Here is an 18,584-nt window from a genome sequence, read left to right on the forward strand (position 1 = left end):
AAAACCCCATTGAAAGTGAAAACCAATTTCTTTTAAAAAAAAGACCACGGCCAGCTGGCCAGGACCATAAAGGTACAGCGATTTATAATTGTTTTCCCAGCTGTGCACAAATGTCTATCAGGGGCCAACACGTAAATCATAGAGCCCTTGAGACCCTGATGACTCTATGTTAGAAGCTCTGGTCTCCAAAATAAGCACCAGTCTATGCTCTGTGATTGCAGGCACAACTATGCAAACTTTAAGTTCCAAGTGCTGCAATGAGGCTGCCTAATTCTCAGCATGGCTTGTAAACAATTCTGGTTTTGAGAGAAACTGCCTGCCCATAAACACCATTATCTTTGGTGCAGCAGATAGGGATATCGCACTACTAGAAAAATGATGTAGACTGGATTTCTCCCAGTCACAGACACACAAGTATAGAGGAACATGTAGGCTATTGAATATTTAGGGGCCTTTCCTTCTGCATGCTTATGCAGGGAGAAAAAGGGAGTATCTGTTGCAACTCCTAAAGTCGTTGTAAGGTGAAGGATCGCTTTCTCTTTGTCCTGGGTAACAAGAGGATTGTAAAACCGTTCACCCCATTCTTGTCCTGAAAAATGCCTGCTCAGAAGCATAGATCCACAGAAAGTTAAATGAAAAGTCCAACTAAGAAGACAACCTCAGAAACTGGTGTCTACAGACTTCTACTTATTGCATGGGAACAACTTCAAGAATCATTTCTCTCCAAGTAATGGTATTAAACAAAAAGGCAAACTAAGGAAACTGCCAACAATAATGAGGAAGACCAGAGTATTTCCTCAACTGTGTTTCAGAGAAACCTGCTCCTGGGAAAAAGAACTATCTATCCTAAATTTTTGGTATAACAAAGGAGAATTGTTTTATATATTACCTTTGCTGGACAGTTGCTTATCTGCAACTCAGCCTGCTGGGTACCCAGTACTTTTTTGAGGGTTTCTACAAGGGTCTGGAATTGTACTGGCAATGTCTGAAAAAATATAAAATGTGTAACATGGTATACTCATTGACCTGCCCACGGTGAAGTGTGGCCAGCATGGTGAGGGACAGATAGGCAGCTGACAACATTTGCAGTTCTGTGGGTACCAGTTTCCCAGAGTCCCGCTATTGCTCCCAATGAAATCTTGATAAAAAGGCTCTCTTAGACTTAATCTGAGTGGAATCAGAGCCCTGACTATTCCCCACTCCAATGCTGGGCTGACAATTGGCAGTGTTTCTGAAGGATCATAAAGCTGTGATGTAATAGCTGAAGTCTGAAGTAAAGGGTCCATGAAAGTTGAAGGAAAAAAAAAAAAAAAGTGTCACAGAGAATGTGATGTAAAGTACAGTCATTAAATTGCATCCAGGAACATAAAGGGGAAAGAAGAGGAAAAGGAATCCCAGTTAGTCTGTAATTTCAGATGAAATACACTTCTGCCGCCTTCAGCCTGTGGAAAAGAATGCTGCATAAATATCCTTATAAAACTATTTCATGTCACAACACCACATCTACTCAAGTGCTACAGGCTGCTGTTTTACAGCTGCTAGTTATAAGTCTGTGGGATAAGACAGGCATTTTTTGACATTGTTTCATTACAATAGCGTACTGGTAGCTATACTGGTCTCAGGATAGACAATCTATCCATGCATACTTTACAGAAATGTACATGCATAAAAATGGGAACAAGATCTGATCTGCAGAGATGTGGCAAAACCAGTTTGTAGAAAGAAAATTCTCACCTCTGTGACTGCTCACTCCTTACCCCTCCCTGCATCCAAGAAGAAAGAAGTGTTTTCCAAGCTAGTCACAATGAATTTAGTTTAATCTATTCATCTGGTAAATAACCATAATGACCTTGTGCTCCACATGTGGGTGTTTTAAAGCAGTCAAATGACAGCACCAATATCATTAATCCCTCTAGTAATTACAGTGATCAAAGAAACAGAGAAAAATTGCAGGTTTCAATGGGCGAAACTGCTGGTTAATTTGTTTACTCCCTGGGATGTGTTGAGGGACTAATTAGCTAAATCATGGTGGTTTTTAAAGGTCTTTGTGTTTCCTAGAAAATAATTAGTTGTTTCATTAAAGGAATAATAAGGCACTAGGTAGATGGATGTGTAACATTAGAAATGTATGGACATGGTGATTTCAGGCTCTTGGTTTAATAATTTATTTTTAAATGATGTGACTTCCTGCAGCTACAGTCACATCATAATCATGGACATCACAGTATAGTGAAGTCTGCAGCACTGCTTACTTTTCACTTGCTGTCTCCTACTGCAACCTCTTCTGTATTCAAAGGGTGCCAATACATCTGGAATTGCATTGGCTTCTGTTTACACTCTACTGCTGTTCTCTTCTCAGAGCTGTGCTCCCAGCTAATACCAGCATCCAAATCATGGGGCCCATTCCCACTGCTAATTTGTGAACCACACCTGGAAATTGTTTGGGAGAATTTCAGAAGGCAGAAGACAAAAGCACACCAGTGTCACTCCAAAAATTTACCACTGAAAGCAATATCACTACCCAAGTTCAGTGTCAACAAATATGCTCAGAACAGGTCAATTTGCTAGTATTGATATAATTTAGGAGTTTAGGTGCATTGAATTTATTCTGTTGTTCTTATATATGGTTTTGTACCACCTATAAAGTCTCTGGCTACTGAAGGTTTCATTGGTTGTTAATGTTGTTGTTACCATTTTTATAATCTGCATTTAGAGATGATTAGTGTTTTAGAAAACAGGGAAACAAATTCCAGTGACATGCTGTTAAAGAGGTAAGGTGTGGAGATTAATCTGCAACTGATGTACCTCTGCTCTCACAGAGGTGTGCTCAGTCCTGGTGAGGAGCATAAAAAAGCAGTAGAATATCTGCAAGGAACACACATAAGACATATGTAAATAAAATATCAGCGAATTATTGTTGTGGATTGGTGATAACCATAAATGAAAAGTAGTGGATGAGGTGAATGAGGTGGAGAAAGCTAGCATCCAGATAGCCAAAAGAAAGAAAAGGCATAATAATTTTCATTACAGAGTGTGACTCAAACCCAGAACAGAAAATACAGACATTAAAACATCTCTCAAAAATTAAAGAAAACTTGTATGAATCTCTAAAGAAGGCACAAATAGATTGATGCTAACAGTGAGAATAATTTTTGTCTGGCAACTGTTGATTGATTGGACTTTTTTCTTACTGAAAATGTTTTCTGACTAGGCAATTGTTAACCATAACAGCTTCTTTTGTATGTGTGAAATATTTGCTATATATGCGAAAAGAATTTGTGTGAAAAGGATCCACAATCACATAAAGTATAGTGAAATTCATATCAAGGTCCACAGTGAAAATAATTATGTTCCTGAATTTGGGCAGTAAGAAGGATGGCAAAGAACTCAGATGTCATTCTATTTTGTATGAAATACATAAAAGAGGAAAGGGAAAGGAAAAGAAGAAAGAGTAAGGGAATCTGGGGCACAGGTTATCTTTTCTTCTCTCCTTCCACTTACAGGCAGTGCCATTGGACGAAATAGATGCAGTCAGCCTGTTAATACATGGCTCTGTGGCTGGTGTCAGTGCCACAATTCTGGTTTTTTTTGAGAATGGGATGGCCTACATGACACCAGGCCTGCTGGTGTCAAGCGGGGTTCATCTTTCTCAAAGAGGAAGAGGGTCTTTGCTCACAAGCTAGCGGGGCTCATTGACCAAGATTTCAAATACACTTGATAGGGCAGGGTGTCATCATCAGGCTTGCCTGTGACAATCAGAGGGACGACACACCAAGGTTAGAGGGATGGGGTGCTAGTCAGGGCCCTCAGCCTGTTGCTTCGAGATGTGCTGGGTACACTGCAGCACACTAGAAATCTTACAAAGACGAGCCAGGGGGTCCTGAGGCAACAGGAGCCAACTGGAAAACATGGGTAAAACACCTCAAAGGAAGGCCACCTGAAGAACAGCACACAGGGATTACAGCCACTCCAGCCAGCAAATCAGCTTCAACAGGGACACAGTTTAAGTGCTTCTATGCATTGCCCTCTATGTCAATCACCAGCTGGAGTGCATGGAGCTCCACCTGGGGGATGGACAAAGAGCAGAGAGGGAACTTATGGGTCAGGATGAAAGGGAGGGCAGGGGCAGGCAATATTACAGTAGGTATCTGTTATTGGACACCTGACTAGGATGGTGGAGTGGATGAGGCCCTCTATAAACAGATAGGAGTGGCACCATGTTCACAGGCCCTGGTCTTCATGGGAGACTTTAACTACCCTGATATCTGTTGGAGGGACAACACAGTGGGGCACAAGCAATCCAGAAGGTTCTTGGAATGCATTGATGACAACTTCCTTCTTCAAGTGGTAGAGGAGTCAAGGAGGACAGGAGCTATGCTGGACCTTGTCCTTACCAACACGGAGGGACTAGTGGGGAATGTCAAGCTCAAGGGCAGCCTTGGCTGCAGTGATCACGAAATGATAAAGCTCAAGATCCTTAGGGCAGCAAGCTCACTACCCTGGACTTCTGGAGAGCAAACTTTGCCCTCTTTAGGGATCTGTTTGGTAGGGTTCCATGGGATAAAACACTGGAGAGGGAAGGTGGCCAAGGAAGCTGGTTAGTAGTCAAGGTTCACCACAAGATCAGGAGCCAACAAAGAAGAAGTCAAGCAAAAAAATCAGGAGGTCTGCATGGATGAACAAGGAGCTCCTGGAAACACTCAAAAGCAAAAAGGAGGCCTACAGAGGGTGGAAACAAGGACAGATAGACAGGGAGGAATACAGAGAAACTGCCTGAGCAGCCAGGGACCAGGTTAGGCAAGCTCAAGACCAGAGAGAATTAAATCTGGCCAGGGACATCAAGGGCAGCATGAAAAACTTCTCTAAGTATGTCAGTGAAAAAATGAAGACTAGGGAAGATGTGGGCCCTCTCTAGAAGGAAAACGGAGACCTGGTCACCAGGGATATGGAGAAGTCTGAGGTACCCAATGACTTTTTTGCCCCAGTCTTCACCAGCAAGGGCTCTAACCACACTGCCCAAATCGCAGAAGGCAAATGCAGGGACTGGGAGAATGAAGACCTGCCCACTGTCAGTGCAGATTGAGTATAAGACCATCTAAGGAACCTGAAGGTACACGAGTCCACGGGACCTGATGAAATCCGTCCACGGGTCCTGAGGGAACTGGTGGATGAAGTTGCTAAGCCACTTTCCGTTATATTTGAAAAGTCATGGCAGTCTGGTGAAGTTGCCACTGACTGGAAAAGGGGAAACGTAACCCCCATTTTCAAAAAAGGGAAAACAGAAGACCCAGGGAACTACAGGCCAGTCAGTCTCATCTCTGTGTGGGGCAAGATCATGGAGCAGATCCTCGTGGAAGCTCTGCTAAGGTACATGGAAAATAAGGAGGTTATCAGTGACAGTCTGCATGGCTTCACCAAAGGCAAGTCATGCCTGACAAATTTGGTGACCTTCTATGACAGGGTTACAGTGTTGGTGGATACGGGGAGAGCAAATGTCATCATCTACCTGGACTAATGCAAAGCATTTGACACCGTCCCACACAACATCGTTGTCTCTGAATTGGAGAGACATGGAATTGATGGATGGGCCACCCAGTGGGTAAGGAACTGGCTGGATGGTCACACTCAAAGAGTTGCAGGTATCCAAGTGGAAACCAGTGACGAGTGTTGTTCCTCAGGGGTTGGTTCTGGGACTGGTGCTGTTTAAGATCTTTGTTGGTGACATGGACAGTAGGATTGAGTGCACCCTCAGCAAGTTTGCCAATGACACCAAGCTGTATGGAGCAGTCAACATGCTGGAGGGAAGGGATGGCATCCAGAGGGACCTTGACAGGCTGGAGAGGTGGGGCCATGCAAACCTATGAAGTTCAACAAAGCCAAGGACAAGATCCTGCACCTGGGTCGTGGGAATCCCAAGCACAAATGCAGGCTGGGCAGAGAATGGCCTGAGAACAGCCCTGAAGAGAAGAACTTGGGGGTGCTGATTGATGAGAAGCTCAACATGAGCCAGCAATGTGTGCCTCCAGCCAAGAAGGCCAACTGTATCCCGGGCAGCATCAATAGAAGCATGGCAAGCAGGTTGAGGGTGGTGATTCTGACCCTCTACTCCACTCTTGTGAGACATCATCTGGAGTACTATGTCCAGCTGTGGCATCCCCAACATGAGAATGACATAGCCCTGTTGGAATGAGTCCAGAGGAGAGACACGATCTTCAGGTTGAAGCACCTCTTCTATGATGACAGGCTGAGAGAGTTGGGGTTGTTCAGCCTGGAGAAGAGAAGGCTCTGGGGACACCTGATAGCAGCCTTCCAGTGTCTGAAGGGCGCCTCCAAGGAAGCTGGAGAGGGACTTTTTACAAGGGCGTGTAGTGATAGGATGTGAGGTAATGGTTTCAAACTGGAAGAGGGCAGATTTAGACTAGAGATTAGTAAGAAATTTTTCACTTTGAGGGTGGTGAGGCACAGAGAAGCTGTGGATGTCCCATCCCTGGAAGTGTTCAAGACCAGGCTGGATAGGGCTTTGAGCAACCTGGTCTAGTGGGAGGTGTCCCTGCCCATGGCAGGGGGGGTGGAACTCGATGATTGTTAAGGTCGCTTCCAACCTAAACCATACTATGATTCCATGAGTCTATGAAAAGAAAGCGAAAGTCCTAACCGTTTGGGGTTTTTTTGTTGGTTTTTTTTTTTTTTTTTACACAGATACAGGATGCAGGCTACAGGGAACCAGAGTAAAATGTAGTCTGGGTGGCTGAAAGGCCTCAGTTCTTCAAGGTCAGCTCTAGTAGGTTAGGAGACCACTGCCTGATACTGTAAAAATGTGTAAAAGTATGTGAAGAATGGTGAACTGGAAGATACAAACAACACAGGGAAAGTGAAGGAATGTCACAAAAGAACCCAAAAACTCTCAAGGGAAGAATTCAAGTGATGCATCTATCCCTTTTATTGTACCTACTCATCTCCTCACTAAATAAATAGGAGTATGTGTGTGGTAGAAATGTCAAGGTAGCCTGGGATAGTATGGGTGTTCCTGACTTTTTTAATTGATGTAAAATTCACTCTGGTACATACTTCTACATCAGCTATCACAGTATCCTTAAAACATTTCAGGCTATTCAGATAAGAATATAGAATACAGTTTTTCGCAGAATAGAAACTAGTTCATAGAGTTATTCATAGAATAAGGCATCTTCTAAGAAAAACACCCGCTACTTCAAAATTAGATACACGAAGAGTAGATGTAGATTGGTATTAGAGCAATCGATTAGATTTATCACTGCTCAGTACTTCATCACTCAAAAGGCAACACCCTGTTCCTTACATCTTTTTCTCTTTCATATTCCCTTTTTTCCTCTTCCCCCCAAGCCCTGCAATTGTGGGTTTTTTTTTGAAGTACCTAGTCTCAGCTGTATATGATTACCTTGTATATCATGAAACGTAGGTGCGTTCCTCTGAAAATCTGTTCTAGGACCCTTAAACCTTTGTGAGATACTTTCTGCAAAGAGTTCAGGTGTTTAGGTATTTCTTTGCCACCATGAATTTTGTTTACCCTGCATTTATGAGGTATAACTCACAATGCCAGGACTGTCTGTTAATTTCTTGCTGATGCTGTTTCATGTACAGGGAAAGAAAAGGTTGCTGACAGTTTTAGTGAACTATTTATTACATCAGGAAGCACACACTGCAACAGAGCCTAAAGCTGAGATTCCAGTCTCCTTATGGGGGAGAGGGCATAGGGAATAGAAAGACTGTCAGAACCAAATGAATGCAAAGAAAAAAAAAAAGGGGGGGGGGGGGGTTGGGGAAGCATAAGGATGTCTTGGTCTATGTGAAGATTTCAAGTCTTTTATTTGGAGTTGGTCCTACAAAGTGAGTAATGCTGTTATTTCTCAATGAAATGCTGTGATATGTCAGTTGATTTGGAATGTGTTTTAAAATCATATAGCTGCTACAAATACTGAATCAAATTTTTGAGAATTTGTACTTGGGAGTACCAGTGATGTTCTGTTTAGGATGCAGCAACTTCTAAGACAAAAAGGGCAGTGGTCTAATTTCATCACACCAGATGTCAACGCAGGGTGCATGTTGGTACGTTGCCAATGTTGCTGTGTCATGTTGGAGGGCTTCTGCATATAGGTTTGCCCGCGACGGTACAGGAAGACTTGAGGAGCAATGGAGCACTGTGTGTGGCCCATGTCTTATCCCAACACAGATCTAGGACTCCCCTGGATCTGAACTATTTCTGATTGCTAACAATAGCTCATATTGCAGATGTACAGCACCTGTGAACAAAATCATCACATTTTCCTGTTTGCTTGGGCAAAAGTAACTTTAAATGCTTTGAATCAGTACCCAAGCAGGTATCCTTTCCCTTTCAAATAAATAGGGCTGTTTACTCAGGTCAATTTGTAAGACCACACTACAGAACAGTATATGGTGAAAAATGCCAGAGATGACGTAGAAAATGTTTCTGAGTGAAACTGTGAGAGTGTAACAAGCACCAAGTACTCATGAGGCATTGAAGATTCTGTTTTACACCTATTCCAGACTACTGCTAGTTCTTGCCTTCTGTAAGACTTGTGTTCATTAAAGTATAAAAGCAACTGGTACTTAGCACTTCTATGAAGCCTGTTTATAATTTGCTGGCTTTGTAAGAGTCACCTTATGCTGTGCTGCAGGATCAGACCTATCTGAATTGTACCTATTAATTATGCTGGGAGGTACACAAAGCTGAGTTAGCAGATTTTATCCACCATGAACTCCTTACAGCAGGGTACTATTGACTTCAGAGGGTTATTTTTAGATAATCTACATCCTCACACCAACATGATAAAAGGTTGCTGCAGTGGATACTGACTAAATCTGTTTCCAGAAATGAGCAGATTATATAATTTTTAGAAACACAGAGTAAATACTATTTTCTAGTCCAACTAAGGTAAAGCTCTGGTTTCATTAGCTGGAAAAAAAACAACAAACAAACAAACAAACAAAAAACCCCAAAACCAAAAAACCCCAGAACAGATGCTGGTTTGTTTTTTTTTTTTTTTCTACTGAAAAGCTAAGTGAGCTTTACAGCAGTTAGCTACAAGCAAGGAGCTGGCTCCAGAAGCACACTAGGAGTGCAGCATTGTACACACTGTAGCAGGGTTGTCCCTATTTTACTGATCATCTTCTTTACATGCTCATATGTAGAGCAAGCAAGATGCTGCTGCAAAGAACTTACTCTAAAAACTTCATCTCTAGCACGTATGCAAAACTACAGCAGCTGGACAGGCATTCACAATCCCCCAGGGATGATTCATAGCCCCAGGCAATTGCCCTAATTTTGCAAGCTGAAATCTGGCAACAGAGCAGGCTGCTGCTGTTAAAATAATTACTGGGGCTGAATAGAGAAGATGCATTTCCAAGCCAAACCATTTGGACCTGTTAACATTTGAAGAGAAAACCCAAACAGACATTTAACATTGATTTTAAAATCGTTTTGTAGTTCATTTAAAATGCATATGTTTGTTAAGTTATTTATGCGTTTCAGACAAGAACTGAATCCTTGCAAACACTTGAGCCTTTTGTGTTCAGAATTAATGCTTTTTAGAAAACAATCAAAGGCCTTTCCTCCCAGTTGATTGATTTACGCAAATGGCTTCCTGTGCCATGAACTTTAGTGGAGTAGAAGATGAACATTAGAGATTGCCTACGTAGCTTAAACTACCAGATTAGACGTTCAGCAAGTGCTAGGGAACCGATTAGAATTCAGTTGTTGGTATGATAAATCAAGGCTTTGTAAAAACACAGTTCGTATAGATGTGAAATAACACTGTGTTTGCCTATAATATATAAACCATACTGCATAACTGACAATTGTTGGAGGTAATGTGAAAGGTCTACTACAACGACACTACTTTATAAACAATGGGTATGATACAAACATGGCTAGGTTTTTAGGCAGTGGTTCCAAAATTTTCTTTGCTATATTGTGCTCTGCCTATGTTCTTTGCATGATGTGGGGAAGGGGGCTGCTGTTTGTTACATATGTTTATTAATTCATCTTTGGCCAGCCGTGGCAGTTGTAGGAAAACAACAGGAGGTAACTGTAGCAACAAGGGAACAGTGCAGCTCTCATATATCACAAGTGACTTGCAGGAGAAGAAAAATATTGCTGTCTACTAGATGGGAGGGCTCTGCCTGTACCCACTTTCTTATCTCACTATGGAAGGGATAGCACTTCCCCTGTTTACACCTTCCCACACACCTTCTGGAGTTTGGCGTTAGAGGCTTTGAAGGCCTCATCATGCTATCCTGTTTTTCAGTTCCTCTCTCTAGTTTAAGTGATAGCCTGTGCTTTTAGTCTAATCCACCATTCACCACATGCTGACCACTTCAGAATGGCAGCTACATGAAAAAAAAACACTACGAAAGTTCCTGTTACTGATTTCTGCTTTCCTCACCCTTTTCCACTTAAAACCAAATATAATCGTCATATTAAATGTAGTGGAGCCTGCACTCAGTGCCAAGATGTTCTTGCATTTCATAGGTTACCTTGCAGGACATAAGTAGTCCTTGTTGATATAGTTGTACCCTCCGTCAAAGTTATAACATCATTGGCAGTAAACTCCATTCATCATTTTGACTTAACCCTGAGGTGCACTCTACCTCTTTCCATGTCAAACACGTACTTTATGTACGGTGGCTTGCCTAAGAAGTCTATTGATTTTTATCGCAATACTCAGAGATCTAAACAATGATTTATGGCTTTCAAGGGCATGCAGCCCATGAAAACCCCAGTCTAGCCATTGCTCCGGACTTAGAAAGAAAAAAAGATTTTATTTTTTTTTGCATTCTGTGTAACTCCTTCCTTCAGCTGGAGCTCTGAATTTCGCAAAGGGATGTTTGGAGATAATGTCATGGAATCATAGAACCATAGAATCATTTACATTGGAAAAGACCCTTAAAATCAAGTCCAACCATTAACCTAACACGGCCAAAACCACCACCACTAAACCATGTACCTCAGCACCACATCTACGTGTCTTTTAATACCTCCAGGGATGGTGACTCAACCACTTCTCTGGGCAGCCTTTGCTGTGCTTGATAGCCCTTTCAGTGAAGACATTTTTCCTAAAATCCAATCTAAACCTCCCCTGGAACAATTTCCTCTTGTTCTGTCACTTGTCACTTGGGAGAAGAGACTAAACCCCACCTCCCCTTCTATGCTATACAGTAAACAACATGACATCACTATCACCGTGCAATTATTTCAAATACAAAAAAAGATATTTTCAGAGCTACCTTGTGTGGATACGCCTGACAAATAAGCTCAGTAGGACAACAGTCTGGGATTTTTTTTCTTGTGCAGCTTACAAAATTAAATCGGACATGAGGAAAAAAAAAGGAGAGTGGTGGGCAACGCCAAACTACAGTTCAGCACTTAAATTAAATGAAGTTAAAGAACTAAAAACAAGTAAGAAAGGCTTATCTACTTACTAGCATTTGCCTATTTTGTACAAGAAGTCATGGGCCTGGAAAAAATAACGTAGAAGGTGTCAAGATTAATGTGCAAATACCTCAAATATGCTTTTCAGTTCTTTATGTTGAGGGTTGCAATTATTCAAGAATGTAATTGCCCACTGTAATTCCCCTATTGGCAATGAACTAAGTTCTGTGTCAACAGTTTCAAGTCTTGCTTAGATATCCCCTGAGATAAAGCATGCAGGTACCAGCCCTGTATGTATGTCAGGTTTATTTTCATTTTCTGACAAGGCATTAGCAAATATATAAGAGATCAGTTTCAAGGGTGTAACTGTTTTTCGTCACTAAAAATTTAAGCCACAGTAGGACTACTGCTTTTTTTAAATTTCATAATCACAAAGCAGAGTAAGCAATACAGCTGTACAGAGACCTTTTAGATAAAGTCTAGACAACCTTACCCAGTTCTTCTAACTAATCTATTGCAGAACATGGAAACTGAAAATAAAGCAATTACCAATATTCAGAGACCTTCTTGCACAAGAGCCAAACAATAACTTATCTACATGCTTCTGGCACTAGCTTCCCCACTAGCTTTAGAATCAGAAAATCCAAGTGGAACATATCTGAAATTGAAACTATGTTCATCTCACTCAGAGATGGATCTGTCTCCACAACAGCAGCCTGCCTGACTGCTGCTGGGAGGATTCAGTAAATCTTCCCCAGAAACTTAGAAAGAAGTCCCTTGTTTAGATAGCACTTTCACACATAGCTGAAAGTTGAATTAATTAAACTTCACAGAGGAAATTGTAAAAGAAGAAAAATACTAAATGTAGATTAATAACAAGAATGAAAGGAAAACAAATAGAGATGCTCCTCCTGGAGTTTCTTCATCCCTTCATTGGGATGAAGAAAAGGGATTAAGACCTGAAAGCTAGGTAGCCATTTGAATGGAGGAATGCCATCCATAAAAACTCAGGGTAAACTGATAGGTTTGTTCTATTTCCACAGCTTACACAGCAGGTAAGACAATCCTTACACAAAACTGCTGTGCATGTTTTTACTGGTGCAAATCAAGATTCACCATCAAAAAAACATGGCTCTATATGCATACACATCTGCGGCAAAACCCTTAGTATCTTGGGAGTTTGGGAGAAGGGGAGGTGTCTTCTGCTTGATCTGCACTGTCTGTAGCAAGAAAACAACATGAACGAATGCTGCGGAGGTGTTCTGCATCCCTCACAACTCAGCAAGGCAAGAGAATGTAAAATCCATCCTCAAGAGTGGCAGCTGTTCTAGTGTTCACAGGCTTGCGAGATCAAATATTTTTACTGTAGTAACTGATAACCTGTAGATTGACAAATAGACATCTATCCACGGCAAGAGATTTAATAATGATGTGAATTGAAAACACATTAGAAAATAGAAGATTCTTGATTCCAACAGCTATCTGTCAGGCATGTGAAATGTTACTGCAAATGTTTCTTATTTGAAACAACAAAAAGGGATCTGGACTAATTGGTCCTTTTTCAAATAATATGGTGACTATATTTTCCATTTAGCTACAGCTGGCAAAATACATTGGAACTTACTACAACAGCCAAATGAGTTCTTTCCTGGACTTAAAAATTAGCCTAATTAATTTTGATCATGTTTTGAATCATCCAAAATGATAATTCCAAATAAAAACATACTTGCCTGCAAAAGTTCAGTGTTAGAAAATTAGAAATTACTGAGATGGCGAAGCTAAAGTCAGTGTTGCTAACTGAAATGCCAGCAGTTTTCTAACAGGTTCAATGAGTTCCAAAATAATGAAATGGCATTTATAAATCTGTATAATTAATTAATTAGTAAGTTATTCAGTCTCAGTGTTAAAATGACCCATTCTGTCAACCCTAACAGGCATAAGAGATGAAAAGGTAAAGCCCAAATTTGTCACCAGTGTAAAAGGAATGCTACCTCTGAAATTACTTCCAAACCTTCAGAGTCAACATTTATTCAGCTGACTTTGACTTAGATTTCGGTATTAAAACATGACAGCACCTTACAAAGAGCAGAGACCTTAACCTTGTACCATACTCAAGCAAAGTAAAAGAAAATAAATGATCTGCCAAAGTCAGAAAAGAAGGCGGCGGATAGGTCAGCAGCAGCACCCTGTCATCCTAAATCACACCCTGGTATCTGCAACAAAAGGAAAGGAAACACCTTTTCTTACTTTATTATACAGAAACCTCTTTTGTCCTGATAGGTTATTTATACTAGCAGTAACTTCCAATGGCTGCCATATCAACTTCATTTCCAAAACCACAGAGGGTATAAAAATATGATTTTATTTTATTCAAGTCCTCAAAGTCCAGTGTGAATCTGAATGATGGAATTCAGATTAATTTTTTTTCCAACTTTCTGCCCTGATGCCTACAGTCTTCCAGTGAAAAACTTAAAGAGAGAAAAAAAAAAGAAAAAAATACTTGATGAAGTATTAATATTTCATATGAGAAAAAGACATGAAAGATAATCATCTTACAAAGAGGTAGCACTCAGGGATATGCTATAAAATAGTCTTTTTAAACATCAGCTGTGAGATTTTGTTTACAACAGGCTTCCTCCCTAGTGCCGTACAAACTGTTTGAAATACTATAAAAGCTGAAGTTCTTTTGATAAGTGGATAATTCATGGAATAGATTAAGGCTCTCCTAAGAGGCCAAAAATTCCTTTAAATAACAAAGACATGTTTTTGTTAAAAGTAGAATTATTTTTTTAAGGGCGTCTCTCCAAGGGCTAGCCACATCTTTTGAATATTTTTTCAGCAGTGTGACAGGGGAGAGCTGGTAATGAATGAGCATGAATACAGCCAATATGTTTATGACTGCTTTAGAAAAGGCTATGGATATTTCCTGTACTGGATGCTCCTTATCTAGTTTGCTCATGACCTGTGATTTCCTGGCTATTCTTCCCCGGACAAAGATTTCTAACCAGGCAGAAGTAATCATTATTAGGGTAAACATGATGAAAGTAGAAAACACAGTAAACAGTTGCTGATGAATTTGTTATATAATTGCAGTTGCTTTCTTTTAAGTGAAAAAAATCCTTAACTAAGGAACTCCCTAACTTTTATTGTTGAGAAGCTTTTTTGGAAGTGGTCTTAACCATGTAGCAGCCTTCATTTAAACACCCAATTCTCCCATTTTTCATGTAGAAATTCACACTGTGTAAATGCAAAGTGGAAATAAAATGTTAGCAGTCACACCACAGCATACCCACTACTTGCTCACTTGACCTAATTCCAAACACCGGAGAATTAGAAGGGATCAGCTACATTAGCAAGGCTGACTGTCATGCTGTTGTAAGGCCCAGGAAGGTTCCCTTTCTTTTTCAGTCCTCTCATGTAACTTGCTCGCACCCTGACAGACTTCATTACAAAAGGTCTTACTCCTTTTGTACCTGCTGCAAACAAGACCAGAAGAAATCCAGGACCACAGCTTGTCAAACAGAAGCAAAAGCAGTTGGCACACACTCTGAATATTACAGGCTCTACAGTCCATGAAGGAAAGGATAAAAGCTTGTTACGTGAGTGGAAGGATATGACTAAATCAAGAACAAAAGGAAAAAAACACCCTGTGGGGGTATGCGTTCTGGTCTTTCCCTGGCTTCTCTTGTCCCAGGTCACAGACTATTATTTTGATGTTGTCTGGAAGATGAGCCCAGACTACCAGAATTTTGGAAAAGCCTTCATCTCAATTATTACTCCTTAAATTTGGGTATAACTTTTAACTGCAGAAGTTAATGTCTCAGTGCTTTTGGCCTGGAACCTAATCAGTCCATCCTACATGTGTCTCTTTTTTTCAAATCCTAAAGAAATGAGGATTTGTGAAGATGCAGGTGAAAGCTGAAATTTTCAAAATAAAAAGCATTGATTTCCTGATTCTTGCTTCTTACGTTTTCCAGGACAAACTCTATTCTCACATTTCTGCTGCCTTTGTTTGCAGATGAAATGGGGACTGCAGAGCAATGCTGAAAGTTCTCGTGAAGAACAACTTCAAACAAATCCTTTCACAAAAATATAACAGAAATAATTTCTCCTGTAGTTAAAAGCAGTTATTCCAAGGGTTAGATTTTGCCACCATCATATTTGGTATTCTATGAACAGAATTACTAAATTCCCCACTATGATTTAACTAAAACTGTCAAATGAATAAGAAGTCACTTGCTGTGAGGAAGTGGGGAATCATGTAGTCCTATATTTGCCATGGTAATCTTGTGCTTTTGGATACATGTTAAACGACACAACAACAAGAATGTTTTGGGTATTTTTTCTTTGTTTCTGAAAAACTAATGTCATTAAATTGCAGCTAAGTTCTTTTCAGGCTATTGCATTCAGTGCTGTGCTTCTTTAAATGCTGATTACAACAGACAGAGTACATTTTACAGACAAGTAGGTTAAGGAAGCACTTGTCTCTCATATGAGAACGTTAGGCATCTTATTTGAACAAATCTATTTCCACATGGAAAGAAATTGGAGCTCAGGAATCATCATTTGAAGTCTGGGATATCTTTTCAGCACCTTTCACTGCTGTGAGGACAGAGGTAGGACCAGGGGCCACCATTCTCCCAGAAGTCAGGGAAGAAACCCATTAATCTGAACAGAGTAATGGGATGCTGTCCCTTCACGCTGCTCTGCAGCCTTCCATCCCCTGGCTCAGGTGGGACATCTGCACAGCAGAAATCCATCCTGACCTCTGCACCATTATGTTCTGATGGGGAAAATCCACTACAAGTAACAAGGATGCCTTAAGAAAAAACAGTTTCTAGTAGCTCCTACAAGAGTCTGTCCACTCTACTTGGCCTTTCCTCACAGCTCACTGCTGCTGGAGTATCTTCTGGGTGGTTTCTGTATAAAGGAGCTTCTGTGGTATAAAATGCTCTGTGACTCTTCTTCACCAAGCACCTTCCTTTGCTTATTTACCACATTGATTTTTTAGCACTTCACCAATCCCTTTCCCATGTTGGGGTTTGGTTTTGTGGAGGGTTTTTTCTTTGGTTGGGTATTTTAGTGTTTTCTTGCTTAAAGTCTATTTCTGGATGTACAGCAGAGTTAACGAAACTACTGCTAAAACCCACAGGAGGTGAAGATCCCCTATACCCGTGTCCTGCCAGCCAAACTGTATTAGTCTGCTTTCCTCTGGAGGGGAAGAGTGGGGCAATAAAGAGAAAAGAGGTTCTGACTACAGAGAAAATAAAAAACTGTCAGATGAAGTCTGAAGGCTAGGAGCTACCGATGATAGGTTCATCCTGAGACACGGGAAGCATCATGTGAGCCATATTACTGGAGTGGCAAGTACCTCCACCCATAATAAAAACGATATTTTGCTCCTTCATTAACATTATTTTGCACAACATATCCTGTGTATCAAACCAATGGGCAAAAAGATAAACATATTTACAGTTCAGCATGTTACTAGCATTGTGGTTTCTGAAACAGTCACTCAATGTCTAAGAGTCTGTGAGAAAGTTTACTACAGATATGCTTTGAAATTCTGAGGTTTATTATTTTAAAATACTGCTACTGTATTCAAACAATTTTATCAGTGTTGTTCAACTGATTATAGTTATACTGATGAGCCTCAGAGCTACTGAACTCTCAGACAGAACTTCACAAATACAGGAACTAATTTTCCAGAAGAGAAGAATATTTGAATGTGTGGCTAATAAGAAACATTGAGTGCTAACCTAACCTCTCTGACTTCAGTGCAAGGACAATTCAGCCACAGTGAACTCTTTGAACAACTCCCCTAAAGTACACTGTATATATTCATGACACTAAAACCCAAAGCACTTAAACACAAAAGAAGTGCAAACACAGGGAGATCAAATTTCATGCACAGCTTCACACTGTGGTTTTTTATTACTGTGCAAATTTCTTCATACCCTTTGGCATGAAGGATGTAAATGTGCACTATTAATTATAAATTCCCCCAAGAAATCACTGACCGGCCTATGTTTCTGATCTAAATGAAGACACCTCTGAGAAAGTCCACTTTATTATGCCAGGATGAGGAGGAGACAGGCAGCAGGAAAGTGTCATCATCAACAGAAGCACACAGCAAATAGTCTTGTTCTTCCCTCCTCCTCTTGCTCACGTCATCCCCTCCTCTTGCGGTGGTCAGGCCACCAGCTCCAAACCCAGACTTCTTCCTCATAACCAGGAAATATCAGCTGCAGTTTACAGTTCAGGTTACCAGGAACTTCTGTCACAGTGATGCTCCTGGACATGGGCTGCAGAAGGACAAGTATGGATGTGGAGTGGAATTGCTGCACATTGTGGCCTTGCCTTGCAAGGGCTACAGCAGAAGCACCTGAAGACACTATGGCATTGTACATGCAGTTCCTGTGAATGAATGATGGGCTTTCGTTGTTCCTTCAGAGACACTCCTGAGGACAGGACAATTCTTGCATCTTTCCAGCTCAAGCCACGTGTGCTCCACCTGGGGGCCAGGAGTGGCCAGGTCTCTTTTACATAAGCCCTCCCTGGATACAGAATGGTTTCTGGTCCGAGTTGTCACCCCTTTGCAAGGCAGAATATGGGGAAAGGCAGGTAGTGTGGTAGCTCCTGGTCCAGCCTGGCTGTGAGGTGATGAAGCAGAGGAGGGAAGGTGCAGCGAGGCAGTGCCACAGCAACCAGCTGCCTATGCAAAACCCAGAAAGGGGTTGCTGCAGCTGAGCGGGCGGTCCTCCCTCAATGGCAGCTTTGGAGTGAGACTCCCTGTTGCGTTAAAGGGGCAAAGTAGTTTCGGCAGAAAATAAACCCCCTTGCGTTCTAACACTCCTCACCAAGGTGGGAGGCTAGGTGCAGCTAGGTTTAAATTCTGAGTGTTGCCCAATTCACCACTATCAGTCCAGGTGCATTTAATATATTAAACTGTTACGGTTCTGGATACACTAATAGCAGACTGCACCTTCAGCCCAGTTGTGCTCATGAACTAACACGGCCACGCTTCAGTCACGTTCAATGAGAAAACCCAAACAACTCGCTGCCTACACAGTGCAGTTTATTTAAACAACAGATACACAAGTTCTTTTGGATTGCCGGTGATAGTGACTGTCTGCAAAGCACGTGTGAATACTAA

Source organism: Charadrius vociferus, unplaced genomic scaffold (genome assembly GCF_000708025.1).
Source record: "Charadrius vociferus isolate BGI_N301 unplaced genomic scaffold, ASM70802v2 scaffold649, whole genome shotgun sequence".
Lineage (NCBI taxonomy): Eukaryota > Metazoa > Chordata > Aves > Charadriiformes > Charadriidae > Charadrius > Charadrius vociferus.